The sequence below is a fragment of the Trachypithecus francoisi genome, unplaced genomic scaffold (assembly GCF_009764315.1).
Source record: "Trachypithecus francoisi isolate TF-2019V2 unplaced genomic scaffold, Tfra_2.0 Lachesis_group1, whole genome shotgun sequence".
Classification (NCBI taxonomy): domain Eukaryota; kingdom Metazoa; phylum Chordata; class Mammalia; order Primates; family Cercopithecidae; genus Trachypithecus; species Trachypithecus francoisi.
In genome coordinates, this window is record NW_022681454.1 from 75,073,570 (window position 1) to 75,089,967 (window position 16,398).

A 16,398-nucleotide genomic window follows, 5' to 3' on the forward strand; every position below is an offset into this window, starting at 1 on the left:
ATGATAAAGATTTGAGTACTGGAGGTTTATTGAGGATTAACATGGAAAAACTTGAGAAAGGGAGATGGAAGCCTGATTGAGATTAAGATGAGATTGACCTTTGATCAGTTGCAGCAGAGACCTTTGCCAGTCTTCCAGGCAGTTCCAGAGCTGAGATGGCGCTTTGGACTCATTTCAAAATTGAAGCCAGGGGTTATGCATTTGTACTCTTGTGTAATCCAGTTCCTGGATGCAAGATTCCTCTGAGGGGGATAGAACATTTGTTGAGGCGCCACTTGCAAAGAGGGCACACCTAGAAAGCGATGCATGTGTAGGCTCTCAGTCAGTTAGGAGAGATAACAGCCTCAATCCTGAAGGGAGAATCTAGCTAATGCACCATAGTATCCACTACAGATAGCAAAAGTATAATTGTTGTTTTACTCCTCAATCTTCTCTGTTTTAAAACTTAAACAAGGATACTTCTTCAGAAATCACCTGATGGGCCCTTGTATTTTTCTTATCTGTATTGACTCGTAGAACCAACAGTCTTTTTTTATGTACTGATTAGATTTCTGTGATGTTTTCTATCAAAACCTCAAAATGCAATTCAGAGAAAATTTAAAGCATAGCAATTTAAACAGTGCAGCTATTTCTTGCACTTGAAAGAAGAAGAAAAGAAGGAAACAAGAACAACATAAGAAAACCCTACGTAGACAAAAATTTTTGTAAGGATTCTACTAACGGACATTTGATTAACGGTGAGATAATTTTCTGAAAAGAAGTCATGAAATATGCAACATTAATCTTATAAGAAAACAAACTGCAAAATAAAATGGATCAGAAAAAATATTTTTGTATAAATAGCTATATTATACACAGAATATGGGCACAACACTTAATATTTAATATATTTTGGAGATGCCTTAGAGCCCCATTTAATTGGTAATCATTAAGATAATAAGACATTAGGATGATTCCAAGTTATTGCAAGATTTAAAAGAAAATAGAAACACCTACATGTCTCCACTTAGCTGACATCTGCCCATTCATTTATTCGAGAGAAATTGTGTCACACACAGTGAACTAAATATAGAAATCAATACCAAGAAGATCTCTTAAAACCACAAAATTACATGCAAATTAAACAACCTAATCCTGGATGACTTTTGGGTAAAGAATAAAATTAAGGCAGAAATTTTTAAAATCCTTTAAAACTAGTGAAAACAAACATACAACATACCAAAACCTCTGGGACATGGCTAAGGCAGTGTTAAGAGGAAAGTTTTTAGTGCTAAGTGCCTACATTAAGAAGTTAAAAAGATCTTAAAACAACCTAACATCACATCCAGAGGAAGTAGAAAACAAAAGTAAACCAACCCAAAAGCTAGCAGCAAAAAAATAAGTAAACAAAATCAGAGTTGAGCTGAACAAAATTGACATGAAAATTCATACAAAAGATCAACAAAATGAAAAAATTGTTGAAAGAATAAATAAGATTGCTAGACTACTGGATAGAATAATAGAGAACAAAAGAGAAAAGACCCAAATAAACACAATCAGAAACGACAAAGGTAACATTACCACCAACCCCACAAAAATATAGTTTAAAAAACCTTAGAGACTCTCATGAACACCTCTGTGCACACAAACTGGAAAACTTAAAAAAAAAATAGATTAACTCCTGGAAACATGCAACCTCCAAGACTGAACCAGCAAGAAACTGAAATCCTGAACAGACAAATAGTTTCAAAACTGAATCAGTAATAAAAAGCCTACCAACCAGAAAAAGCCACGGAACAAACAGATTCACAGCCAAGTTCTACCAGATATGTAAACAACTGGTACCCAGCCTACTGAAATTATTCCAAAGAATTGAGGAGAAAGGATTCCTTCCTAACTCATTCTATGAGACCAGCATCATTGTAATATCAAAATCAGGCTGCCCACTCTCACTACTCCTATTCAACATAGTATTGGATGTCCCAGCCAAAAAATCAGGCAAGATAAAGAAATGAAAAGCATTCAAATAGAAAGAGACGAGATCAAACTATGTTGGTCTGCAGATGAAATAATTCTGTACCCATAAAACACCATAGTCTCTGCCCAAATGTCCCTAGAACTGATAAACAACTTCAGTAAAGTTTCAGGGTACAAAATCAATGTACAAAAATCAGTAGCATTTTTATACAGCAAGAGCATCAAGCCAAGAGCCAAATCAAGAACACAATCTCCTTCACAATAGTCTCAAAAGGAATAGAATGTGTAGAAATACAACTAATCAGGGAGGTAAGAGATCTGTATAATGAGAATTACAAAACACAACGGAAAGAAATCAGAGATGACACAAACAAATGGGAAAATATTTCATACTTATGGTTTAAAAGAATCGATATTGTTAATATGGTCATACCACTCATAGCAATATATAGAGTCAATGCAATTCCTATCTACTATCATCGTTTTAGAGAATTAATAAAAAATATTCTAAAATGTATATGGAACCAAAAAAAGAATCCAACTTGCCAAAGCAATCCTAAACAAAGAGAAAAAGCCTGAAGCATAAAACGAGCTCACTTCAAACTACACTACAAGGCTTCAGTAACTCAAACAGTATGGTGCTAAAACAAAAATAAACCATAGGCCAATGGAACAAGTTAGAGAATCTATAAGTAAAGCCACATACCTAAAATCAATCTTTGACAAAGTCAAAAAAAAAAAAAAAAAGGCAATGGGGAAAGGACTCTTTATTCAATAAATGATGCTGAGATAACTGGTTAGACATATGCAGAAGATTGAAACTAGACACCTTCCTTACACCATATACAAAAATCAACTGAAGATGGATTAAAAGCTTAAATGTAAGACCTAAAACTACCAAAATCCTAGAAAACAACCTGTGACATACCATTCTTGATACAGGTCTTGCCAAGGATTTTATGATAAAGTCTCCAAAAGCATTTGTGACAAAAATAGACAAATGATACCAAATTAAACTGAAGAACTTTTGCACAGCAAAAGGAACTTCAACAGCGTGAACAGGCAAACTACAGAATTGGGGAAAATGTTCACAAACAATGCATCCAACAAAGGTCTAATATCCATAATCTATAAGGAAATATCAAACAATCCCATTAAAAATCAGCAAAGAATAAGAACAGACACTTCTCAATGAGACACATGCTGTCAACAAACATATGAAAAAATGCTCAACACTACTAATCATTAGAGAAAAGCAAATCAAAACTACAATAAGATACCATCTCACAGTGGTCAGAATGGCTACTATTAAAAAGCTAGAAAATAACAGACATTAGCAAGGATGCAGCTTATATACTGCTGGTGAGAATGCAAATTAGGTCAGTCACTGTGGAAAACAATTTGGAGATTTTTTTTAAAGAACTTAAAATAGAACTACCATCCAACCCAGCAATCCCATTACTGAGTATATACCCCAGAAAAGAAAAAAGATGTATCCAGAACACGTATGCCCTTGTATATTCGCTACAGCACTATTCACAATAGGAAAAACATGAAATCAACCTAGATGCCTGAAAGTGGTGGACTGGACAAAGAAAATGTGGCACATATACACCATGGAATACTATGTAGCCATAAAAAAGAATTAAATTGTGGCCTTTGTAGCAACCTGGATGCAGCTGGAGGCCATTATCTAAGAGAATTAATGCACAGACAGAACTGCATACCACCTGTTCTTGCTTATAAGTGAGAGCAAAAAAAAAAAAAAAATGAGGACACGAGGATGGGAACAATAGACATTAGGACCTAGTTGAGGGTGGGAAGAGTATGAGGGCCAAAAAGCTAGCTATTGAGTACCACGCTCACCTACCACCAGGATGACAAATTTGTACACCAAACCCCAGTGATACTCAGTTTACCCATGTAACAAACCTGCAAGTATACCTCTGAACCTGAGATAAAAATTGAAAATGAAAAAAGAATAAAAAAAATAGATTAAGAGATGAAAACAAATTATTGACTACCTACTGCGTCAATTATTGTTGTAGGATCCAGGGATAGAAAAGAGAACAAAACATACTGTTGTTGAGTTCCTGGTCTTAACTTTCTCCCCTTTCTGTTATCACATTCATTGAAAATGTTAAAGTGCCCCTCCATTGTGTATGGATAATATATCCTTAGCTCTTGATTTAGGAAATGGCCATGTCCTTTCATTTGGATGACAGAAGGCAGCAGGAAAGGGTGATGGCATGTAAATTGCAAATCTAGGACTCAAGAGACCTTTCTCTTTTTGCTTGCTTTCTTTCACCTCTGGTCGACAAAATGAGAAGAATGGATCTGTATTAATTTTCTGATTCCAGTAAAAGAATGAGAGACACATAGAGAAAAGGTACCCCATGCTGAACTCATATTAGATCAGCTGACCTCTAGCCAACTCACAGTTTTAGAAATCAACAAAAGTTTATTTTTGTATGCCACCAAATATTGGAACTTTTCCTATGAATTTTTTTTTAATAGTGGCTAACAAAAAATACATCTTCAGATATTTTACAAATAAATGTGATAGAAAAGCATATGGACATAACATGCAACACACTTTGGTAAATCACATAATAGAGATAGGATCCGAATCCTAAAAGAAATAAGGGTGAAAAATAACAGCCTGAAATAATCAAGCATGTGAGCAGAAAATTGTGAAATTGTGAGAACAAGCAATACATGAGAAAACATTAAAGAGAATGTAGATCCACAGATTAGTTTTAATATAAAAATCACAAACCTGGCACTAATTCAGGATATAAAAAGGGATAGACAACTACTCACATCTCTAATTCTAATTCTGCTAAAAGCCTATCATTTGATAAGCAAAAGAAAAAAAACAGCATTAATCTCTCAGCCAAGTTCATTTCAACAGATTGAGAAGGTCGGTGAGAAAAACTGATTTCTTTGGATTTATTTTTAACTAGCAAAGAATAGCATGTTAGTGAACTCAACCATAGGATATAATACCCGTAACTTGGAATCTAATATTTTAGATAAATTTAATTTTTTAAAACATTTTAGAATAGTTTTAGATGTATGGAAAAGTTGCAAAAACAATAGAGAAAGCTCACAAATAGCCTACACTCAGTTCCCCTATTCTTTTGTTTTGTTTTGTTTTGTTTGAGATGGAGTCTCGCTCTGTCGCCCAGGCTGGAATGCAGTGGCATGGTCTTGGCTCACTGCAACCTCTCCCTTGCAGGTTCCAGTGATTCTCCTGCCTCAGCCTCCCAAGTAGCCAGGATTGCAGGCATGCATCATCACGCCCGGCTACTTCTTTTGTATTTTTAGCAAAGACAGTTTCACCATGTTGGCCAGGCTGGTCTCGAACTCCTGACCTCAGGTGATCTGCCCACCTTGGCCTCTCAAAGTGCTGGGATTACAGGCATGAATCACTGTGCCTGGCCAGTTCCCCATTCTTAATATATTACATTACTATGATACATTTGTCACAATTAATGAACAAATAGTTATACATTATTATTTATGAAAATTCATATTTTTTCATATTTACCTAATTTTTACCTTATGACATTTTTTGTTACAGTAAATCACATGACATTTACTTGTCAAATCTTAACTTGCTTATGGTTGTGATAGTTTCTGAGATATTTCTCATTTTGATAACTTCAACATTTTGAGGAGTGCTAGTCAGGTATTTTGTAAAATGCCCCTTAATTGAGATTTGTCTGATGTTATCCTCATGATCAGATGTGTGGAGGAAACTCATAAAGTGACATTCTCATCACATCATACCAAGGATATGTACTATCAACATGACTTATTCCTGTTGATGTTGACTTTGTTCACCTGACTCTGCCTGAGGTAGAATATGTCAGGTTTTTCCACTGCAAAGTGACTTTTTCTTCCCTTTCTATAATGTACTCTTGAGAAGAAAATCACTATGCACAGCCCACACTTGAGGAGTAGGATTCACATTCCATCTCCTTGAGAGCAGAGTATTAACATAAATTATTTGGAATTTTTCTACATGGAAGATTAGTCGGCTGTCCCATACTTATTTATTTAATAATTTATGTCAGTATAGACTCATAGATATTTATTTTGTATAATACTTTGGGTTATAATTTGATATTACTTTTTAAATATTAATGCACAAATTGTTTCAGTTTTGACAATAGGATGCTCTTTCAGTTAGCTCCTATATTCTTGTGCGTACCCCACTTGCATGTGTACGCGTGTATGTGTGTGTGCATTTTCTTATTTTCAGGCACTACATTGAAGAATGAAAACCAAGCTGTAGATGCTATGTGTCCACATTGTTGCTGGCGTATCATTGATTCTAGGGCCTCTCAGCTGAAAGAGCAAGTATATATACATGGGTCTATCAACTTGTGTATATACATGTACCTATGAATATTTCTATAATCATCTGTATCTACACTAAATCAAGACTTTCATTCAAACTGATGTCTCCAACTGTAATTCACTCCCTTACGGATCATTCAAAAGCTCCACCATTTTCTTATTTGTTATCTTCCATTCCAATAGTGGAAACCTGGTTCTCACCACCCATTTATTTGTTAAATTACTAACATATACACCCATGGGAAACAATTTTATCAACTATAGCACATTGTCTTTGGTTTTCCAAACTCAACTTATTTCTAAAATTATGTAGCTCAGCACCTTTTCCACTATCACATTCAGTGCGTTGTTTCATACATTTGTACTACAGGTGGATTCCTTTGTTTCATTCTGCGTCCCATGATAAGATTCACTGACCCCCTAAACATCTCCTTAAAATTTTTCAAACCTTAATATTCATTCTTTGGGCAGTAAAGTTGTATTGGTTTTGACAAATGTGGAGTTTCATGTTTTCACTCTTCCAGTTTCATACAGGACAGTTTCATTACCGTAAATAATTCCCTGGGCTTCACATTTTCAACATCTCCCCATAGCACTCTCAAACTTTTTACCATCTCTGTAGTTTTGCCTTTTACAGCATGTCATATAAGTGGAATGATACAGTATGTAGCATTTTTAAATTAGATTCTTTCTAATTTGAAATAATTCTTAGCCATGTGAATGAAAGATTTATCTATGTTTTTGTTTGGCTTGATAACTCATTCCTTTTTATCACGAAGTAGTATTCCATTGTATGAATATACCATAGTGTGCTTATATTGAAGAATATTGTGGTTGCTTCTAGTTTTTGGCAATTATGAACAAAGATGCTATTCATATTTGCATGTGGGTTTTTATGCAGACATAAGGTTTTAGATTAGTTGGATAAATACCCAAGAGTATGATTGCTGGATTGTATGGCAAGACTATGTTTAACTTTTTAAGAAACTACTATATCAAGTTTTATTCACACTAGCAAAAAAAATAGGATCACTTGTTGCTCCGCACCTTCACAAAAAAATTGGTATTAACAGATTTTTAAACTTTAGCCATTCTTATAGTTGTGTGGTACTATAACATGATCTTTAATTTGCATTCATTTTTCTAATAAAAAATTAAGTTGAACACATTTTCATATACATATTTGGTGTCTGTATAGCACATTTGGTGAAATGTCTGTTCAGATCTTTTGGCTGTTTTTAAATTGGAGTTTTTTTTCTGATTGTTGCATATGAAAAGCTCTTTCTATATTTTGGATACAAATCTTCTACCAAATATCTGCTTTGCAAGTATCTTCTCCCAATAGGTGGCTTATCTTTTCATTCTTTCATAGCTGTATTTTATGAAGCAGAAGTTTTCAATTTGAGTAAAGTCTAATGTATCAGTTCTTTCTTTCATGAATCGTTGTTCTGGGTCGTCTCTAACAATTCAGTCCCAAACTTAAGGTCTTGCCAATTTCCTCTTGTTTTCATCTATGCATTTTATAGTATTGCATTTTAAATTTAGGTCTACCATCAATCTTGAGTTGATTTATGTGAAACGTGTAAGGTTTCTATCTAAGCTCGTTTGTTTTTTTTTTTTTTTTTTTTTTTGGTCACGTGGACATCCAATTGTGCCGGCACAATGTGATAATAAGAAAATTATCTCTTCATGTTATTACCTTTGCACCCTTGTCAAAACTAGTTGACTCTATCTGTGTGGGTCTAGTTCTTTGCTATCTATTCCATTTCATTGATCTATGCATCCATGGTTTACCAATATCATGATATATTTATTACTTTAGCATTGTAGTGTTTGTGATAATTAATCTTATATGAAACTTGGCTAGACCACTGTATCCAGATTTTGGTCAAACATTATTTAAAATGTTTCAGTGAAAGTGTTTTTACACTTTAAATCAACAGACAGGGTAATGAAGATTACCCTCAATAACCTGTGTGGGCCTCATCATATCTCCTGAAGACACTAATAGAAAAAGTCTCATCTCTTTTGAAGAAAAATGAATTCTGCCAGCAGACTGCCTTTGGACTTGAACTACAACATCAATTCTTCTCTGAATCTTCAATCTACTGTTCTACTCTGAAGATTGTGGACTGACCTGTCTTCACAATCATGTGAGCCAATTCCTAAAAATAAATCTCTCTCTTTGTCTCTTGTCTCTGTTTCTGTGTGTATATACATGTATATATGTATAATATATACATAACATATATGTAGTCTCATATATATACCACATACATACACATGCATATGTATACATGTAACATATACATGTAACACATGCATGTATGCATATACATATCACACATGTACATATACATATACCCATGTATACACACATGTACACATAGTTCTAAAATTCAATAATCTCAGTTTTCCAACTTTATTCTTCTTCAGTATTGTGTCAGTTATTTTATGTCTCTTGCCAGTCTGCATAAATTTTGGAAGCGGTTTGTCAATACCTACAAAATAGCTTTCTGGAATTTTGATTAAGGTTGCATTGAATCTATGATCAAGTTGAGAAGAATTGACATCTTAACAATATTAAGCCTTCCAATCCATGAACACAGAATATCTCTTTATTTAAATATGCTTTGATTTTTTACTTCAGTATTTTGTATTTTTCTAAATATGAATTCTGTGGACTTTTTTATTAAGTACTCTTGCTCCAATTTTGATGTTTGATTGCTGTCTTTCAAATCTCAGCTTGCCTTATTTCCACTCCATATATAGGCAAGCTGATAAACATACCTGAGTACTTCCTTCTTTGTTGCCAGTGGTGAATTCAAACCATATAAGTCCAGCCCACAAACGGGAGTGGTCAGCCCAGCCATCCCAATCTTCTTTTCCTGTATTCTCATGACATTTTTAAACTTGATTTTGACACCTGTCCTGCTCTCCACAAAATAGATTTGGTCAAGCTCAGGATGTAGTGGCTTCACTGTCATTGAGTAACAGTATTTAACAGGAGAGGAAAAAGCATGTGATTGTAAACATTGTAGAGATGCTTTATATATTAGATATGAAATTCAGCTAGAAAGTATTTAGAGGATTTGCCAACCCAGATTCCAGGATTCTCTTAATTATAGTGAGGTAGAGCAAGCTTACACAAATGAACAAACTTCCCAATGGTATGTTTATCAATATGGGAATGCCTTAGAGCAAGAGTTTTTAGTTGCAAATTCCCAAACTGAATTCAAGGTGTGGATGATTCTTCTGAAGCTGTATGGAAAATTATGTATGCAAGAGTGTCTGTGCCTTCTCTCCCATTAAGAAACTTAATACATAGTTTTCAGCAGATTCTAAAAGAGGTTCATATTTTCAAAGTATTTGGAATTAATTTTTTTGGTATTTTTGCCTATATCTAGCACTGTTCAGTAAGCAGAAGATATGAATGTTTTATTGCATTATATTATATTATATTATATTATATTATATTTATTATATTATATTATATTATATTCAGCAATTAGGCATTAAGTATAGATTATCAGGCATTAGCGATTGGGTGCAGGATATTTTGCCCTAGTGAGTGAGAGAACTGAGTAAGCAAGTGATTATGCCTTTTGGAGAAAAGATTCAATAAGTTCAAAAGTCCATAGATGACAGAAAAGATGACATGTCCATTAAACTACAGACAGTTCAATGTGTAGAGGAAAAGTGTGTGCTCATTTTGTGAATGAAAGGAGACGTGGATGGAAATGTAGGCAGGGGTCAGTTCATGAAAGACCTTGTCTAACATGCTAAGGATTTAAGCATTCTGAAATCTATTCACTCTATTGAAGTAATTGGAGGACATTTTTATCTGAGAAGAGGCATTGTCCATTTTCATTATAGAAAATTTACTCTGGCACTTATAATGAGAACTATCTCTGGGTGGTAATGTAGGATGTTCAGGCAAAATTATATTCAGGAAAACTGGTCATATGGGTGCTGAAATAACCCAAGTAAAAAATGAAGACCTAAACTACGGAGACAAGAATAGGATGGAAAGAAATAATAAGAAATCTAGAGGCATTGAGATAAGTACTGGATGTGGTGAGGAGAGAGAGAAGTAGAAATACAAGATGACTTTTCTTGTTATTGGCTTGGACAAATTGTGTCCCCACAATAATAATAATTAGGCATTTATCTCTTGAATTAATTTTTCAAATAAAATAACACAACTGTATTCTGAATTTTTAAAGATACTTCATAGACTATAATCAAATATCAGGTATGTACTTACATATACAGCAAGGGTTTGTTGATTGGATTTGCATTTATAGATGCAAATGTAAATGGTGCCCTTGGGGCATTTTTGCACCTTTCTGTTAGACTGTTTTTCTAAACATGGGTTACAGGAAAAAGATCTGGGAAATATTAAATCTATTTCACCCCACAGTTAAAAAAAGAAGACCTGTTTCCCTCTGGTTGTTGCTTCTCTAGATTATTTGAAGTGATGGCTAAATCATTGAATATGCTGCTCACTGATGCCATGTTGTGAAATATTGATGATGTATTACTGTGAAGCAATTTGGAGCACTGATATGAAAGGTGCTATTCAAATTGAAGTTGGAATTCATTTATAGGCAACACATGGCAAAGCTAACCAGTATTTGTGAACAGCTAATCTCAGGTTCAATTATACTGAAATTGAAAAAGAGAGACCTGCTTTCACCATCAGAGGCCAAAGTAAAAATAAAATAAAAATTTTAAAAAGAGGTCACTGTTGAGCCTAATGAAATATTAAACATGAAAAATTAAAAGCCATTAGGATCAAGTTTATCACCTTGTAGCACATTTACAACAAAGAATTTTTCTATGCAATGAGGACAACTTCCAGAGCATAAGATATTGGCTAAGGTAGTGACAACAGAAAAGTAAAATTTTCCTGAACAAATGACTCTTCAGTGGATGTTTGTTCTTTCATAACAGTTATCAGGTTCATGCTGCAGTGTCTTTTATATTATAAATAGGTATTGGTTCCCTATACAAATGTGTAATGCTCTGGTAGAGACGCTATGAAATAGAATGCAGAAAGTGTTTTACTACTTCTTGCTGCTTTTTAACTTTGGACTTACACAATTAGTAAGTCAGCAATGAAGATAAGGTACATTTCTTCCTTTTTGGTCCTTTAAGTTAAACTGTCCTTAAAATGTCACAAAAAGTTGGTTGTTAGAAAATAAATTTTCAGGACCTCGGAAAACATGTCTGGTAACCCAGCTGTAAAGGGAAAGTCCAAACAGAAAAGAAGATACTTCAGTTACTGATAAAATAGGCTGAAAACAGTATACATCAGGTGCAATAGAGGTACTGTACACACATTACAACCTCCTGTCTCATTTCTCTTTCTAATACCTCACATAAGCTGTCCTATTTACCTCATTTAATTGCTTACATTAAAAAGTCTTCGATTCTTTAACGATTTTAGATGGTAGGGGCTAGATGAATGCAATGATTTGCTGTAGGCTATCTTGTCAATAGATTATTTAGCAGGGAGAATTTTAGAATCTAAATAAGTTGTAATTTAGCAGTTAAGAGGGGTCCTACAGATGTTTGTCCTTTCCATCCATTTCTTCCCCCCACAAAATATGTTAGAAAACAAAATCTCAGAAACCTTGGCTCTTTGTAAACAAAACTTCTGTAGGCCACCTTCGCCAACAGAAGACAAAGAATCAGTCTTAAAAGAAATCCACTTCCAGGAAAGAACCCATTTATACTTGCATAAATGAAAGAATGAGGGAAATTTTCCCAAGAATGCCTATGGTGTGTGATGTTTTCTCTTTTTGCTGAAATACCAAATTTAAACCATGTGGAAATATACAGGTCACGTGTTTAAGAAGTTTAATTGACATTCTAGTCAAATTCAATCTAATACAGCAAAATTTAAATTAGCACCTACTGTATAACAGATGCTGTTCTAAATCAACATGTGTGAATAGGACAAGACCTTTGGTGTCAAACGCCCAATAGCAGATTGGTATAAAGACAATCACTGTACAACACTCTGTGTGTTCCACGACAAAGGAATGCTCTAAATCCTTAGACGACACAAAGAGAGGAGTGTCTTTCTGTGCATTGAGAATGCAAGGAAGGCAACACAAATGGTATTTAAACTGCATTTTGAAGGTTATATTCATCAGACCAGGAAATGAAAAGCCACGCAGGGAGTAATGATATGTGCAAAGGTCCTATACAAGAAAGAACAGCAGAATGATGAACTTAAAGTGGTAGAGTGTGTCCAACACACTTGGCACATGCCCTCTAGAAGACCTGACCGGTTGGACTGTATCTAGTTAATAATGGGACGTGCATGCCAAAGAATGAGTATAGACTTTATTCTGAAGGTAGTTTTTATGCATGGAGTGGTAAAGTCAGAAATTGAACAGACTGGGAATAGGAAGACTGACTGAAATAAGAAAGACATCAAAGGAAGAGAAACTCTTAGTACCCTTTTCTAGCTAAAGAAAAATCCTTCCATTCTCCAAAGTGAAAAATAAATTAATAAGGAAGCTATTATAAAATTGATTATTGTTTATAACAAAAACTTAAAACTAGGCTTGAAATTCAGTGATCAAAGGTATAAATATAAGAATAACAAAGCAAATAAATGTGCTTTTTCATTCCCACAAAGTGATTGTGGGAACCGTCCTCTCATTACCACAGTGCAATTCTAACTTCAAAGGTATTAAATGAAATTCTGACTTTAATTAAATACTTTAAAGAGCAATGCAGGATTTTACTGAATTCTTTTGCAAAGGTGGTAGAGAACCAGAAAGAAAGGCAAGGAATTATACTGCAAAAGCACAGCAAAATTTCCTAAAACTTCTCCACAGAAATCTTTCTTCTAGGGTAAGAAGAATCTTCTAGCATTAAGTTGCTTGGGAAATTATCTCTTTTGCATTTCTACCCTCCCAATCTCCTCTCCATAATTTTACCCACCCCTTATTTCAGGCTTTCCAATATTCCTTCCTTCCACAAGTAACTCTAGGCCATTCCTAATGGACATGTTAGTCAAATACTTTGTTTGTTTCTTCCAGGTTTCCTCCGACCTAATTAGCAAAAGCCTGGCAGACTATCTGTACAACAAATATTAAGTCTTTAGAAAGCAGAACATAGGGACAAGCACTATCAATTTCTTGACTGTAACATTTTATCCTGTTACTAAAGGACAAAAGGCAGCAGAAAGAAGTGGACTTTTGTGTTGCTGCTGCTAATTGGGTGTGCAAGGGCAACATGGCTGCATCTGTTCTCATTCATGCTGCCCTTTATGTATGGAAGCTGAATTAACAGTTATTGAAAAGCAAACTTATGTGGAAGACAGGAGATTCAAATCCTGTTTCTATTAAATTGTTGTGATTTTAACTATCTTTGCCTCAATTTCCTCACCTATCATTTGAAGATCATTGCAGAACATTCTTCAAGGGTTCTCCCTGGCAAGTCTACAATTTACTCATTGACTTTGGAGTCAGAAGACCTATTTTTGAACTCCTATTTCACCATTATTAATTAGCTATGTAGCATTCACCAGGTCTCTTAATTGCTTAGGGTGTATTTAGTCCACTGAAAAATTGAGAGATAAGCATTCGTCTCAAAAAGAAAACAAAATAGTGATTTAAAACACTATCTACACAACCTACGATATTTTTCTATGCACCAGTTGTCTAGGATTTTGGGTCACCCCCAAAAAATTTTTTACACAATATCTTCTGACTCCATTCCCCTAGCTACACACACACTTTGACTTAAATGTTCTGGAGAGATGAAAAATCTTTCTTATTTATGTTAAAGTGTAACTGAAAAAATATGCCTATCTTTTTCAATAATATAGTCGATTAATGTTTAAATCTAGATCATCTTTTTCTGTGCCTACTTGTGATGGAGAACCACCAGTCATCATGTAGAGAAGTTAGTAATTTATTCTCTACATAATAACCTTTCATAAGATATACTTAATATAAATTACATTTTTATTATTATTACTAAGCTGCTGCTGTTCTATTCATGGTACTTAAAACAACCGTTATTCATGATTCTCTTATCCCTCTGTACAGAGCCCATTTACTGCACTGCCTCCCTTCACTGCTGATTACTGCAAAGGGATGAAGAGAGCACAGGGAGGCTATGTTCCTTGTTACGATTAAATAATTAATTGAGTAAATAAAATCAAGGCCAGGAAGAAAGGAACTAACTACTTCTTATAAATGTTTACTTGGTTTGCCTTAATGCCCGTGGGTGATAGTTCTTTATCAAAACCTGGATACTATTTATGAGACAGGAAGATATTAAATGGTAAAAGAAAAACAAGCACATAACACACTGATTTCATTAGATTTGGTTAGGAGAGAGACCATTTCTTAGCATCCTCTGCTGACCACAAACAAATCTGAGAGATTTTCTAAAGTCTCTGGATTTTAGTATTATTTGCATACTTTCATATGTTATGCCTTAGTTTGTAGTGCATTACTTGAATCCTTTTCCTGATTGTCTATGCCTTACCCCATTTTCAAAAGATTTACTAGACTATTCTAGTTTACATTGACTTCAACCAATCTAGCAATTTCCATCATGTCTAACAATAAAGTGCCTATTTACAGAATACAGTTCATCACCCTTTGTCCCACACACATGAAAGTTTTGTTTTTATAAACTTGATTAAAAATTCTTGATTCAGGAAAGCAGATATAACACTTGTTTTTGTATCCTCCAAACTATGGGGAACCAAGCCCAGGACTGGCTACATACCCGAGGTTCTATGGATGTCTCTATTGGTTGCTTTCAACCAGGCAATGATTTTGCCCAATTCCAAGGGGTGACATTTATATAGCATTCAATATGAATAATGTTAGCATTGTGGAGATAGTAGTGGCCAAAATAATTAAATGAAATAGAATACAATGTTGATGATGCACCTGGAGTTGTTCATTTTGTTGACACTATTAAGGATTATTTGATATGACAGCTGAACGATGAATAAACAATCATGGTTTTAAAGAAGATAACAATAAAACAATCAGTTCCTTTTTTTTTTAAGAAAATACAGCACTTCTGCCATGATTCCAATTTCCCAGAAACTAAAAGTACATTTATAAAATTTATAAAATTAGAAGCCAGCTCAAAATTCACTTAATCTAGGAGTATGTCTCTGACAACCTTTCCATAGCAAAAACAAAGGGCTGTTTCTCTGTGTTCCCTTAGTAGTCATAAATCCTTCCACTATATTATTTCATCATCACCCATTCTAAATTATATTTGTTCACCTTATCAGTCAGAACTTGAACTTGTCACAATTGCAACATGTTTAAGCCCATTGAGAGCTGAATTTCATGGTTCAGTAAGAAAAAGGTATAAGGCAGGGTCTTGTCCGATCAAGTCTGAGAAACTGACTCAAATCCAAATCTAACCTCTAAGAGGAAAACAGCAAACAATGGCTTGGGCTGCTCAGGCTTGGTTGCAGCTTACAGCAGTGTGCCAGAAAACATCATTATTTCAATTCAACGCACAACAGAGTAGCAGCAATTAGTGGCACCATATTCCCATGATGGCCAATATTTTTGCAGTGGAATTCTCAGAGAAGAGGTTTACAAGAGGTATATATGAAGCCAACATTATTCAAGTAGGCTACAATCTAAGTGGAGCTTCCATCCTGCCAGAAACTAGAAAGCTGATCAGAAGTGGCGAGTGTGAGGGATAGTCATGCAGCAGAAGGAATTCCACCAAGTGTTCAAAGAAAAGGTGCAGATGTGGTGACAACACACACGAGTTCAAAGCTTGGCTTTGCCACATGTCTATGTAGCCTTGAAAAGACTTCCCTAACATCTGAAGCCTTCTTTTCCTCCCCTGAATATTGAAATCATATCTGTCCTATAGATTTATAGTGAGGACTAAAGGAAATAGTTACTTAATGCTTAGTACTTACAAGGCATTCCATAAAGAGTTGTTGTTATTAGTATTGATAACAATATTTGCATATTCTTCAAACTATTATTCAAAATATTTACTTAGGTCCACTCTCTGCAAGGTAGTGAGGTGCTATGGATGCAGTGATATATA